Source organism: Lucilia cuprina, chromosome 4 (genome assembly GCF_022045245.1).
Source record: "Lucilia cuprina isolate Lc7/37 chromosome 4, ASM2204524v1, whole genome shotgun sequence".
NCBI classification, from domain to species: domain Eukaryota; kingdom Metazoa; phylum Arthropoda; class Insecta; order Diptera; family Calliphoridae; genus Lucilia; species Lucilia cuprina.
In genome coordinates, this window is record NC_060952.1 from 91,658,541 (window position 1) to 91,670,805 (window position 12,265).

The following is a 12,265-nucleotide window of genomic DNA, read 5'->3' on the forward strand; positions in this document are numbered from 1 at the left end:
TTTTTGGAAATTTTGGACGTTTTATATTTTTTTAAACAATCTACACGTTTTAAATAAATTTTCTAAAAATGTGTTGATTTTACCATAAATAAACAACAATTTCAATTCAAAGTAAACAAGTTTATTTTTAGTTTTTTTTGTAAAAAATGCAAAAAAAATGAAAAAACAAACAAGCTAGAGAACAAATTAAGTCACGTGTTAAGTTTAAATAATTGCTTTTAATTTAGACTTTGAACAATTAAAATTAAAAAATTCAAATCCTTAAAAAGACGTATTTATTTTACAATGAATGGATGATTCAATATTATTTTCTTATGCAAATTATTTCGCATAAACAATTTATTTATAATTCATGCAAATTGTGTTGGTTTGAACTTTTGTTTTTGCAGAATAAATTAATTTATTATTTAAAGAAAAGAAAAAAAACTGTTTTTAAATAATAAAATTAATAATGCCAAGAATTAGTAATTAATATTGTGCGAAATAATTGGAACTTAAAATAAAGAAATAAGTATTTTATATTATATAAGGTCATGCCAAAGTTTAATTAAATAATATTTGTTTTTTTTTTTTTTTTGTTAAATTGAATTAATTTAAAATAAAAGTAATTTAAATGGAATAGAAAATTATTAAAAGGTGATTATATAATTTTTTTTCTAAAAACGCATGAAGTTTTTAATATTATTTTTAAAAATACAAAATAAGTTTGTTTAATTTCAAAATTATAATAAAATTTTCAAAAATGTCTCTTCGCTATTATCGCCAATCGTCACTTCACTTGAAATATGTTGCATTTTCACTTTTTTGTTCACTAAATTTTTTGTCGTCAAATTTTTTGATGAAATTTTGTAAACATTAAAAAGCTGTTCCATACAAAATCAACTTTGTGAATGAATTTTTCACAATAAGTTCAGGATAGTAATTTTCCCTACGAGGGAAATAAACTCTGTAGTCTAGTTTATAGTCTACTCTATAGTCGAGTTTATAGTCTAGTCTATAGTCTAGTCTGTAGTCTAGCCTATAGTCTAGTCTATAGTCTAGCCTATAGTCTAGTCTATAGTCTAGCCTATAGTCTAGCCTATAGTCTATTCTATAGCCTAGTCTATAGCCTAGGCTATAGTCTAGTCTATAGTCTAGTCTATAGTCTAGTCTATAGTCTAGGCTATAGTCTAGTCTATAGTCTAGTCTATAGTCTAGGCTATAGTCTAGTCTAGTCTATAGTCTAGTCTATAGTCTAGTCTATAGTCTAGTCTATAGTCTAGTCTATAGTCTAGTCTATAGTCTAGTCTATAGTCTAGTCTATAGTCTAGTCTATAGTCTAGTCTATAGTCTAGTCTAGTCTAGTCTATAGTCTAGTCTATAGTCTAGTCTATAGTCTAGTCTATAGTCTAGTCTATAGTCTAGTCTAAAGTCTAGTCTATAGTCTAGTCTATAGTCTAGTCTATAGTCTAGTCTATAGTCTAGTCTATAGTCTAGTCTATAGTCTAGTCTATAGACTAGTCTATATTCTAGTCTATAGTCTAGTCTATAGTCTAGTCTATAGTCTAGTCTATAGTCTAGTCTATAGTCTAGTCTATAGTCTAGTCTATAGTCTAGTCTATAGTCTAGTCTATAGTCTAGTCTATAGTCTATAGTCTAGTCTAAAGTCTAGTCTATAGTCTAGTCTATAGTCTAGTCTATAGTCTATAGTCTAGTCTAAAGTCTAGTCTATAGTCTAGTCTAAAGTCTAGTCTATAGTCTAGTCTACAGTCTAGTCTATAGTCTAGTCTATAGTCTAGTCTATAGTCTAGTCTATAGTCTAGTCTATAGTCTAGTCTATAGTCTAGTCTATAGTCTAGTCTATAGTCTAGTCTATAGTCTAGTCTATAGTCTAGTCTATAGTCTAGTCTATAGTCTAGTCTATAGTCTAGTCTATAGTCTAGTCTATAGTCTAGTCTATAGTCTAGTCTATAGTCTAGTCTATAGTCTAGTCTATAGTCTATAGTCTATAGTCTAGTCTAAAGTCTAGTCTATAGTCTAGTCTATAGTCTAGTCTATAGTCTAGTCTATAGTCTAGTCTATAGTCTAGTCTATAGACTAGTCTATATTCTAGTCTATAGTCTAGTCTATAGTCTAGTCTATAGTCTAGTCTATAGTCTAGTCTATAGTCTAGTCTATAGTCTAGTCTATAGTCTAGTCTATAGTCTAGTCTATAGTCTAGTCTATAGTCTATAGTCTAGTCTAAAGTCTAGTCTATAGTCTAGTCTATAGTCTAGTCTATAGTCTAGTCTATAGTCTAGTCTATAGTCTAGTCTATAGTCTAGTCTATAGTCTAGTCTATAGTCTAGTCTATAGACTAGTCTATATTCTAGTCTATAGTCTAGTCTATAGTCTAGTCTATAGTCTAGTCTATAGTCTAGTCTATAGTCTAGTCTATAGTCTAGTCTATGGTCTAGTCTATAGTCGAGTCTATAGTCTAGTCTATAGTCTAGTCTATAGTCTAGTCTATAGTCTAGTCTATAGTCTAGACTATAGTCTAGTCTATAGTCTAGTCTATAGTCTAGTCTATAGTCGAGTCTATAGTCTAGTCTATAGTCGAGTCTATAGTCTAGTCTATAGTCTATAGTCTAGTCTATAGTCTAGTCTATAGTCTAGTCTATAGTCTAGTCTATAGTCTAGTCTATAGTCTAGTCTATAGTCTAATCTATAGTCTAGTCTATAGTCTAATCTATAGTCTAGTCTATAGTCTAGTCTATAGTCTAGTCTATAGTCTAGTCTATAGTCTAGTCTATAGTCTAGTCTATAGTCTAGTCTATAGTCTAGTCTATAGTCTAGTCTATAGTCTAGTCTATAGTCTAGTCTATAGTCTAGTCTATAGTCTAGTCTATAGTCTAGTCGATAGTCTAGTCTTTAGTCTAGTCTACAGTCTAGTCTATAGTCTTGTCTATAGTGTACTCTATAGTCTAGTCTATAGTCTAGTCTATAGTCTAGTCTATAGTCTAGTCTATAGTCTAGTCTATTGTCTAGTCTATTGTCTAGTCTTTAGTTTAGTATATAGTATAGCCTATAGTCTAGTCTACAGTCTAGTCTTTAGTCTAGTCTATAGTCGAGTCTATAGTCTAGTCTGTAGTCTGTCTTTAGTCTAGTATATAGCCTAGTTTATAGCCTTGTCTATAGTCTGGTCTATAGTCTAGTTTATAGTCTAGTCTATAGCCTAGTTAATAGCCTTGTATATAGTCTAGTTTATAGTCTAGTCTATAGCCTAGCCTTTAGTCTAGTCTGTAGTCTAGTCTATATTCTAGTCTGTAGTTTAGTTTATAGACTAGTCTTGAGTCTAGTCTATAGTTTAGTCTTTAGTCTAGTTTATAGTTTAGTCTTTAGTCTAGTCTTTAGTCTATATTCTAGTCTAGTCTATAGTCTAGTCTAAAGTGTAGTCTATAGTCTAATTTAAAGTCTAATCTACGGTCTTATTTATAGTCTAATCTACAGTCTAGTTTATAGTCTAGATTATAATCAATCTATATTTTAGTCTAAAGTCTTGGTTATAGTCTTGTTTATAAACTAGTCCATAATCTAGTCTTTACTCTCGTTTATAAACTACTTTATATTATTGTCTATAGTATAGTCTCTAGTCTAGTGTATAGTTTAGTCATATAGTAAAAGTTATTATAAAAGTATAATTTAGTATTATTATGCATTACTTTTTTGTTTTTGTTTAGCTATTAAAAACTAATTAAAAAAAGTTTTAGCCTGCAAATTAAAAAGACAAGTTTTACTACAAAATAATTTTATATAAAGGTAAAATGTTGCTGTTTAATGTAAAAACAAGAAATAAAGTTTCAAAAGTAATTAAAAATTATGTTGGTTTTTGTATAACTTAATAAGATTCTAAGAAATTTATACATTTTTATATTAAAATACTAATTTAGCGATTTTTTTTTTTTTGCAATAGTAAAGTAATGGCAATACTTGAAAGGGATGCCAGAGAGTGGGTAGCCAGGCAGTGTTAACTATAGAGGCGTTTTTAAAGGAGAATATTTATTTTTCTTAAAGGCATAAAAAGAAGAAAAAATGTATTAAAATTAAACAATTTAAAGTTTTAAAAAATACAAATTCTAAAAAAGGTTTTTATTATATAAAACAGATCAAAGGTTAAAAGAACTTTGGTTCAGTAAAACTTTTATAATCATTTTATTAAGAGGAATTAATGTCTTACTCATATGACCTCTTAAGGTCAAGTAAAATGAGTTCATTTTCCTAAAAACAATTTTAATTGTTATCTTAGAATTTAAACTTTAACTCGAGCATGATAGATAATAAAAAGGGACCATTTTTGAAAATATTTATCATTTTAGATTAATTTTAATCAATTTGAGTTAAATGTTATCAGTTAAATTTAATTCAAATAAAGAATTTTTATTGTTTATTTTTAATTTCAAATGTTATTTTAAGTTGTTTTTTTTTAATTTCTATAACAACTTAACAAAACGTCATTCATACTTAAAAGTTTACTTTACTGACTGCCTACAATTTTGTTTAAAATAAAATGAAAGAAAAAAAATATTTGTATAAAAAAAAATAAGAAAACAAAAAAATTGCTTAAAATATTTTTTTATTATTATTTAAGCATGAAAACAAAAAAAACAAGAACAGCAAAAAATTTATATATATATGAAAAGAATTTTATTTTTAAACTGCGCAATTTATTATTTTGTACACAGTAAACCAGCGCAACCACAAGAAAAATGTCTTAGTTTGAGGTGTTTTTTGTTTTTATTGTTTTAATTTATTTTCTGGATTTTGTTTTTGTCTTATTTTTTGTTTTTCTTGTAGAGTTTGTGATACATCATCATTATTTATTTTATTATAAAGTTAATGAAAAGAAAAGAGACCGGCATTAGTTAAAAACTATAAATATATGTACATACATACGTACATACATCTAATTTACATGAACTTGAAAAATTATTCAATTAGTTTTTGGAGTTTTTCACATAAAACACTTAAGGCGTAGTATTTGCTTAACAACAACAACAACAACAAAAAGAACATATTTAAATAATAAACATTATTATTTAGTAAATTTAATAAATCTTTATTTAAATATTAGTACTTTTTTACTTACTTATTTAATTCAAAATAATCATAGGTTTTTTTTACTTAACGCACATAACTTTACTTAACGAACAGAACTAAATACAATCCCTGACAGTAAAAAATAACAACAACTACAGAATGACAAACATCATATTAATGTAAACAAAACAAACCTAGTTTTGTTATTGTTTGTCCTATAATAAGATTACACTTGCTCTTTTTCTCTTACTCTTTGCTTTGACACAACACAAACATTTACACATAAACAAAACCCACCACAGCAAAAGAAGCTTCTTCTTCTTCATAACACAATTTTTTTTTAATATTCTTAATTCATTCTCCTTTTGCTATCTCACTCACTCTTTCGTAATTGTTTTTGTTTACACAACTTTAAAGGTTTGTTTACATTTTGTACTGGTTAAAGACCAGCGCGCAGTGACTTCATCATAAACTGTCATTTATATTAATTGTATTAAAAATGCAAATGAAATTCACTACTAATTTAAAGGAAATTAATATTTTAACAAATATTTTTGTATGTTATTAAAACTAAAATTTACATAATATTTAAATAAATAAATTACTAATAATTATTTCTTTTTAATATATAACTAAATGACGTATTTCTTTAAATCTTGTTCCTTTAAATTTATGTGGAATATTGTTTTTTTTTTTTTGTTAAAAAGCTATAGTTTACCGTTTTAAGTCTAGGAAATAAACATTTGACCGGTTTTTAATGGAGAAAAGGAGAAATAGAATAGAAATGTGATTCTGATTATACCCTACACCACTATAGTGGGGAGGGTATAATACTTTTGTGCTGAAGTTTGTAACACCCAAAAATATTGGTCCTAGACTTTCTGAGTCGACTTAGCTATGTCCGTCTGTCTGTCTGTGTGTCCATGTTAACCTTGTGCGCACGCTACAGGTCGCAATTTTCAAGATAATTTGATGAAATTTGTCACATACTCTTTTTTTTGGTTCAAGGACGATCACTATTGAAAATGGTTGAAATTGGTCCATTATTTCTCCTAGCCCCCATGCAACCCCCGAATCGGGCCTTTAGGCTCATAAGTACGTTAAATGTTTTATAATGTCAACGAAAATCAGCAAAAATTAGTTTTATAGAACAATAATTGACAATACTAATTTTTATTTTGATCGGGCCTCATTTGACCCTAGCCCCCATACAGACTCCCCTTCAGAAAATGACTTGAATGTCAAAATTAACTTATAATTACTTATAAAACGATTAAACGATCTACATAAATGACTTTTGTAGTAGACGTAAATTCAAAAAAATTAAAAATTTTAACTGGCTGGTGTAGGGTATCATATGGTCAGCAATGTCCGACTATACATTCATACTTGTTTTTTTCTCTTTGTGTCAAAAACTTGAACGGATATACATATAAACAATTAAAACAAAACATATTATTGGGTCAAACTTTGGTAAGTTGAGTTTTAAAGGTTTGTGGTAAAATAACTACGAAATGTATTTGTCAGATCTTACAACGTTGGCAGAAAAACATTCATTAAATGTTTAACAATCGTGTCCTTATCGGAGCCAGTTTGATTGCCCCTTAATATGTACCTTCCCAATTTTGGTAAGGGCACCTGCACTACTTTTCTGGCGAGTGAAAGAAGAATTTGGTTTGAATTGTCAATAGTTTCAATCTTTGAAGTAGTAATATACGGTTGTCAGTCCTTACAACGTAGGCAAAAAAACCTTGAGAAAATGTCTAACAATGTTGTAAACTTTCAATTTTCGTTTAGAAAAGTGCTCAAAAAAAAAAAAAATTTCTAACAATGTTTCAGGAACGTTACCCGAACTTTACCATTACTGGGTTATGATGCTTTGGATTCTGTCTTAGGTATTTTTGTGTTCCTGACGAGGCATGTTTTGATTGCCCTTTCAATCGACACTTTTTCAACTTTGGAAAGGTCAGGTACACTTTTAAAACTCAATGAAGTAACTGTAAACTTTTAAAGCCAACATATAAAACTTTCGGGGGATATCTAAAAAAAGAGATGAATTTTGTAAAAGACACGGTTTTTTAAACTTAAGTGTTTGAGTTTGAGATACAGCGCAGCATTAACTTTTTCCTCTAAAGAGTTCAAAGGTTACCGATTAATAGGAAAAAGTTACAAGTGGCATAACTAAAAGTGGATTCATATCTTTTAAATCATTAAAATTCTTTTAAAATCTAAAATTTTTAATCAAAATTTTTACTAAAATATATATTCAATTTTTATTCGTCCATCTGCTTATTGCGTTACTGTTGCCAAAATATAGTAAAATAAATAATTTTAAATAAAAATATCTTGTACTTTTCTATAGAATCTAATATTTTTGTAAACAAGAATCTTTAAATAGTTCAAAATTTCTTCTTGCTCACTTTTTATTCTTAAAAAAAAAAAACGCTACTATAGGTAACACTGCTTATTTTCTGTCTGGCAACTCTTTAAAGTATTTTCATTTCATTACTGTTGCCAAAAAAAAAAAACGCAAAATAAAAAGTTTAGAATAAAAATATATAAATTTCTTAGTAATTATTAAGATTATCTTGCATTTTTCTTCAAAATCTCATATTTTTCTTAACAAGAATCTTTAAATAGTTTAAAACATGCTTTTGCTTACTTTACTCTTAACATTGAATGGGCATCACTGTTTTTTTATACTTCTAAAACACTAATATAGGTAACTCTGCTTATTATCTTTCTGGCAACTCTTTGAATTATTCATATTGCTTAAGTGTTGCCAACAAATTGCATAATAATTAGTTTAAAGTAAAAAATATTAAAATTTCTTGAAAATTATTATCTAATTGTAATCTATTATTAATAAACAAATTTATTTACTGTTACTATTTAATTTATTTGTTTATGTGGGAAAATTACTTAAATTTCTTTCATAGAAAACAATTTTTTTGATAAACAAACAAAAACCTGACCTAGACTATATTGAAATTTATTAAGCCGTCAATTTTTAGAAATATTTTTAAAGTAACTATTTACTTATATAAAAGAAAAAGTTTAAATTACATTTAACGAATAAAAATTTACAAATTTAAAAATTGTCTTTATAACAAAACTTAGTTTAAAGTTTTTTTTATTGTATAACTAATAATTAATTTATTTAAAATAGCCAAAAATTCTAAGAATTTCTTTTGTTTTAATTATAAAACCAGTTATTTGATTTAGGTTTTTATGAAAAGAATCTATATTTTGCCTTAATTATGTTTATAGCAACAAAAGGTAAACAGAAACACATTTTTTTCGAAATGATAAACACCAGCTGTCAAATTATTTTTATTTTGCTACCATTTGCATTTTATCGTTTGAAAAATCTCGAAACATCATTAATAATTTAGTTTTTGTTTTAAATTATAATGAAATATTCTGCAGAAATGTTTAAAAAGCATGTTGTTTTATTTAATCGTATAATTACTTAATAACGGTAAAGTATTATTAATCTGGCAGCTTTAAATATGGTGATGTAAAGGAATAGTAGTAAATACACAAGTAAAACAGTGATGCCAAGTAAAGACGGTTAAAGGTAAAAGTTGTAAATGACATAATTTAAACGAAATGCTCAATTTTAATAAGAAAACTCTCAAATTTTTTTTGAAAAAGAAATAAATTACACAAAATAATAAAATATAAAATGAATAAGCTCTAAAAAACTAAATAAAAATAGTCATTAAGTTAAAATTTCTGAAGTGTATTTCTTTATCAAAAGAACTTTCTTTCAAAACATAACTTTTAGGGTCAGTCAAATTTAAACTTTATAAATTTAGCATTTATACTCTTTATCTACATAAAAAAAACAATAATTTGACCCACTTTTGATATGAAAACCACATGCATTTTGGCACGTTCCTTATTTTATATCAAACAAGATATTTTATTTTTATTAAAAATTTTTGCGTACACTTTTTTATAATCGACACCTTTAAGAAATTATTTTCTTTTGTTAAATTTTATCAAGAAAAATTCTTTTGTTTTTACGTTACTTTTTTCAAAAAATACAAATTTGTTTTTTTTTTTTTTTTTTTTTAATTTATTCCCAAATAGCGCGTGTGTGTTTTCTGAAATAATTTTTTATAATATTCTTTTTGCTTCCTACATTTATATTTTTTAGAAAATTATGTTATGCTTTTTCCGCTTTTTCCAGTTTTTTTTTTTATAAATGTATTATTTTCTTTTAATTTGTTATTTGTATCACATGTTTTGTTTATATATTTTTTTCTATTTTAAAAGAAAATTTATTGAAGAAAAGTAAAAAAAAGTATGTATTTGAAATCATGTGACTAAACAGTTAAGAGCATAAAATATTAAATTTTCGAAAAAAACTAAGTTTTTTAGTTAATTTATAAAAAAAACTTTACGAATTTTTACAAACTCTATCGAATTGTAAATTATTTTTGAATATTTCTCAAAAATTCAAGAAATTTTTCTTATAACAGCTTAATATCAATTTAGTGCTTGTTTAAACGCTTTAGTTAGCATGACATAAGCTTAATGGTATCTGAGTGTTGCAAAAAAATATCGTTTTACATCACTGTTTTAAATCAAACGGGGGGTTTTACAGTGCTGCCATATGGATGTTTTCAATTTAAAGCAATATTTGATATTAAAAAGCTAAATTTGACAGATGTTTCATTCAGTAAAGCTTAAATTTGTTAAATTTAAAAATTTTAACAAAATTTAGCACTAAGAACAGAGTTGCCAATAGTTTGAAATAAAAATGTTTAAAAAAGTTTTTGGGAAAAGTAACAAAAGTGTAGGGGTTTAATGATAGCATAAAGAAAATTCGGACAATTTACAAATCCATTCATTATGTATAAAGTTGCCAGATGTTTCAAATAATTATAAAGTTTTTAAAGGTAAAATAGAGAAATTTACTGCAAAGTCTTGCTTATAAAAAGAAAATTGTAAGAATTTCAAAGAAAAGTCAAGAAATAAGTTTTAGTAAAGATATATAATGGATAGAGTTGCCAGATGTTTAAAATAATAAAATGTTTAAGGATAAAGGAGAAAAATTTACTGCAAAGTCGTGCAGAAGAAGGAAAATTATAAAATTTTCAAACAAAAATAGGAAAAAAAATACAAATCCATTCATTATGTATAAAGTTGCCAGATGTTTCAAATAATTATAAAGTTTTTAACGGTAAAAGCGAAAAATGTACTGCAAAGACGTGCATATAGAAAGAAAATTGTAAGAATTTCAAGGAAAAGTCAAGATATACGTTTTAGTAATTGATAGAGTTACCAGATGTTTTAAATAGTTATAAAGTTTTAAGGATAAAGGTGACAAATTAAATGCAAAGCCGGGCAAAAAAGAAGAAAATTGTAAGAATTAAAAAAAGAATTTAATAAAGGACATTACGAACAGAGTTACCAGATTTTTTTGAGAAAAGTTTGTTTTTGAAGAAAATATAGAAGAAAAGACACGAAAATAATTTGGTATTAAAAACCAAAAAATTTTAAATAAATAGGAATAAAAACTTTCCTAAACAAGGACATTTTGAACAGAGTTGCCATCTATTTCAAAACAAAATATATGATTTTTTTCATAAGAAAACGGAAAAGTTTATAAAATGCTGTTTAAGTTTATAAATTTTACTTAAATACTTTATAAATCTGAGTTAGAAACATTTATCAAGAGTAGAGCTGCCAGATTAGGGCAAAACAACAGTTTTATTAAAAAATGAAAAAAAAAAATAAAACAAAGAAGACATATTTATCTTAAAAAATAATTGAAATTGTAGGAAAATATAACAAATTGAAAATATAATAGGAATTTATATAGCAGTGAGGCCACTAATAGAGTTGCCAGATAATTAAACAACTAAATTTTGAATTTTTGCTAATAAAATATAAAAAAGTATACAAAAGTTAGAAAAAGACAAGAATATAAATTAAAATTGTAATTTAAGTGAAAAGTAGCGAAGAGAGGAGCGTTGCCAGATTTATGAATTATACTTTTTTGATATTTTTGAAGGAAAATGAAACAGAATTGCCTAAAAACTGCTAAAATATTGGAATCTTAACTAATTAAATTTTAGTGACATCATCAATAGGGTTGCCAGATTATTTTACCATATAGTTTCTTTTAAGCTAAAATAAAAAAACGCTAGCAAAATTACATAAACATTTAATTTAAATTTATGTGAAAAAAAAATATTGTGAACAGAGTGTTGCCACACTGTTTGATATATAAATTTTAGACATTTTTGTAGAAAAATTAAAGAGAAACGGATTTCTTGTGGAAAATGGAGCTTAAAAAGTGAAGTACCTATAATATGAATACGATGGTTGTCAATAGTATCTAGTACAAAGTTGCCAGATAAATATAGCAAAAATGCTAAGTTTCTAAAACTTAAAAAATTTGGTTCAAAAATGTTTTCAATACTAATTTTTTTTCAAAAATATTACATTATTATTAGGTTTTAGGTATAGAGTAACCACATTATAGAAACAACTCTTTTATTCTTACAATCATTATTAAAATAATTCTTTTTTTTTAATAAAACTGTAACTGTCATTTTGTCACATGACAGCTGCTCTAATATAATGGCTGTCATTTACTTAAAACCGGCACATAATATTTATAAACAAATTGTTTTTTTAGTAGCATTAATTTTATTATTTTTATGTCAGTCATGTGCTTAGAAAATTAAAAATATATTTAAATTTATTTTTATTTCAAAAATCCATTAAGCACGTTTTTATTTATAATTTTAATTTGAAAATACTCTTTTTAATTTTTTTTTTTTTAAAAGGCAAAAATATAAATTTGTTAAATATTTTGAAAAAAACTTACGTAATCTATATATTTGTTTATTTAAATCATCAAAATTTATTAAGGGTGGTTAGAGTAAATTGTTTCTTTCTATTCTTTAATATTTAAATGAATTAGAAATATTTAACAGCAGACACTTTATAATTTATAACATTTTTCTATAATTTAGTTTTTTTAATATCTTTTTTGCTTAATTAATACAAGTTATAAGTAATTAACAAAAAAAAAAAAACAAACCTTAAACTTGAATTTAAAAAAAAAAATTTTATTTGTTTGTTTCTTTAAATAAAACCGGTTTCAAACAAAAACCGTGATAAAAATTAATGAATATTTAATTTATAATAAACTTTTTTTGTAAAACACAATTCTTTTTTACACAAT

The 12,265-nt window shown here is 25.4% G+C and overlaps 1 protein-coding gene across 1 annotated transcript in view; it reads right to left on the reverse strand.

The window, feature by feature from the left end:
- Positions 1-12,042, reverse strand: part of LOC111678033 — a 58,192-nt gene extending 46,150 nt beyond the window's left edge. Inside the window, exon 1 of the mRNA XM_046947977.1 lies at positions 11,906-12,042. The gene's annotated coding sequence lies outside the window, so the exon portion shown is untranslated. The remainder of the gene's footprint in view (positions 1-11,905) is intronic.
- Between the last annotated feature and the right edge of the window lie 223 nt (positions 12,043-12,265).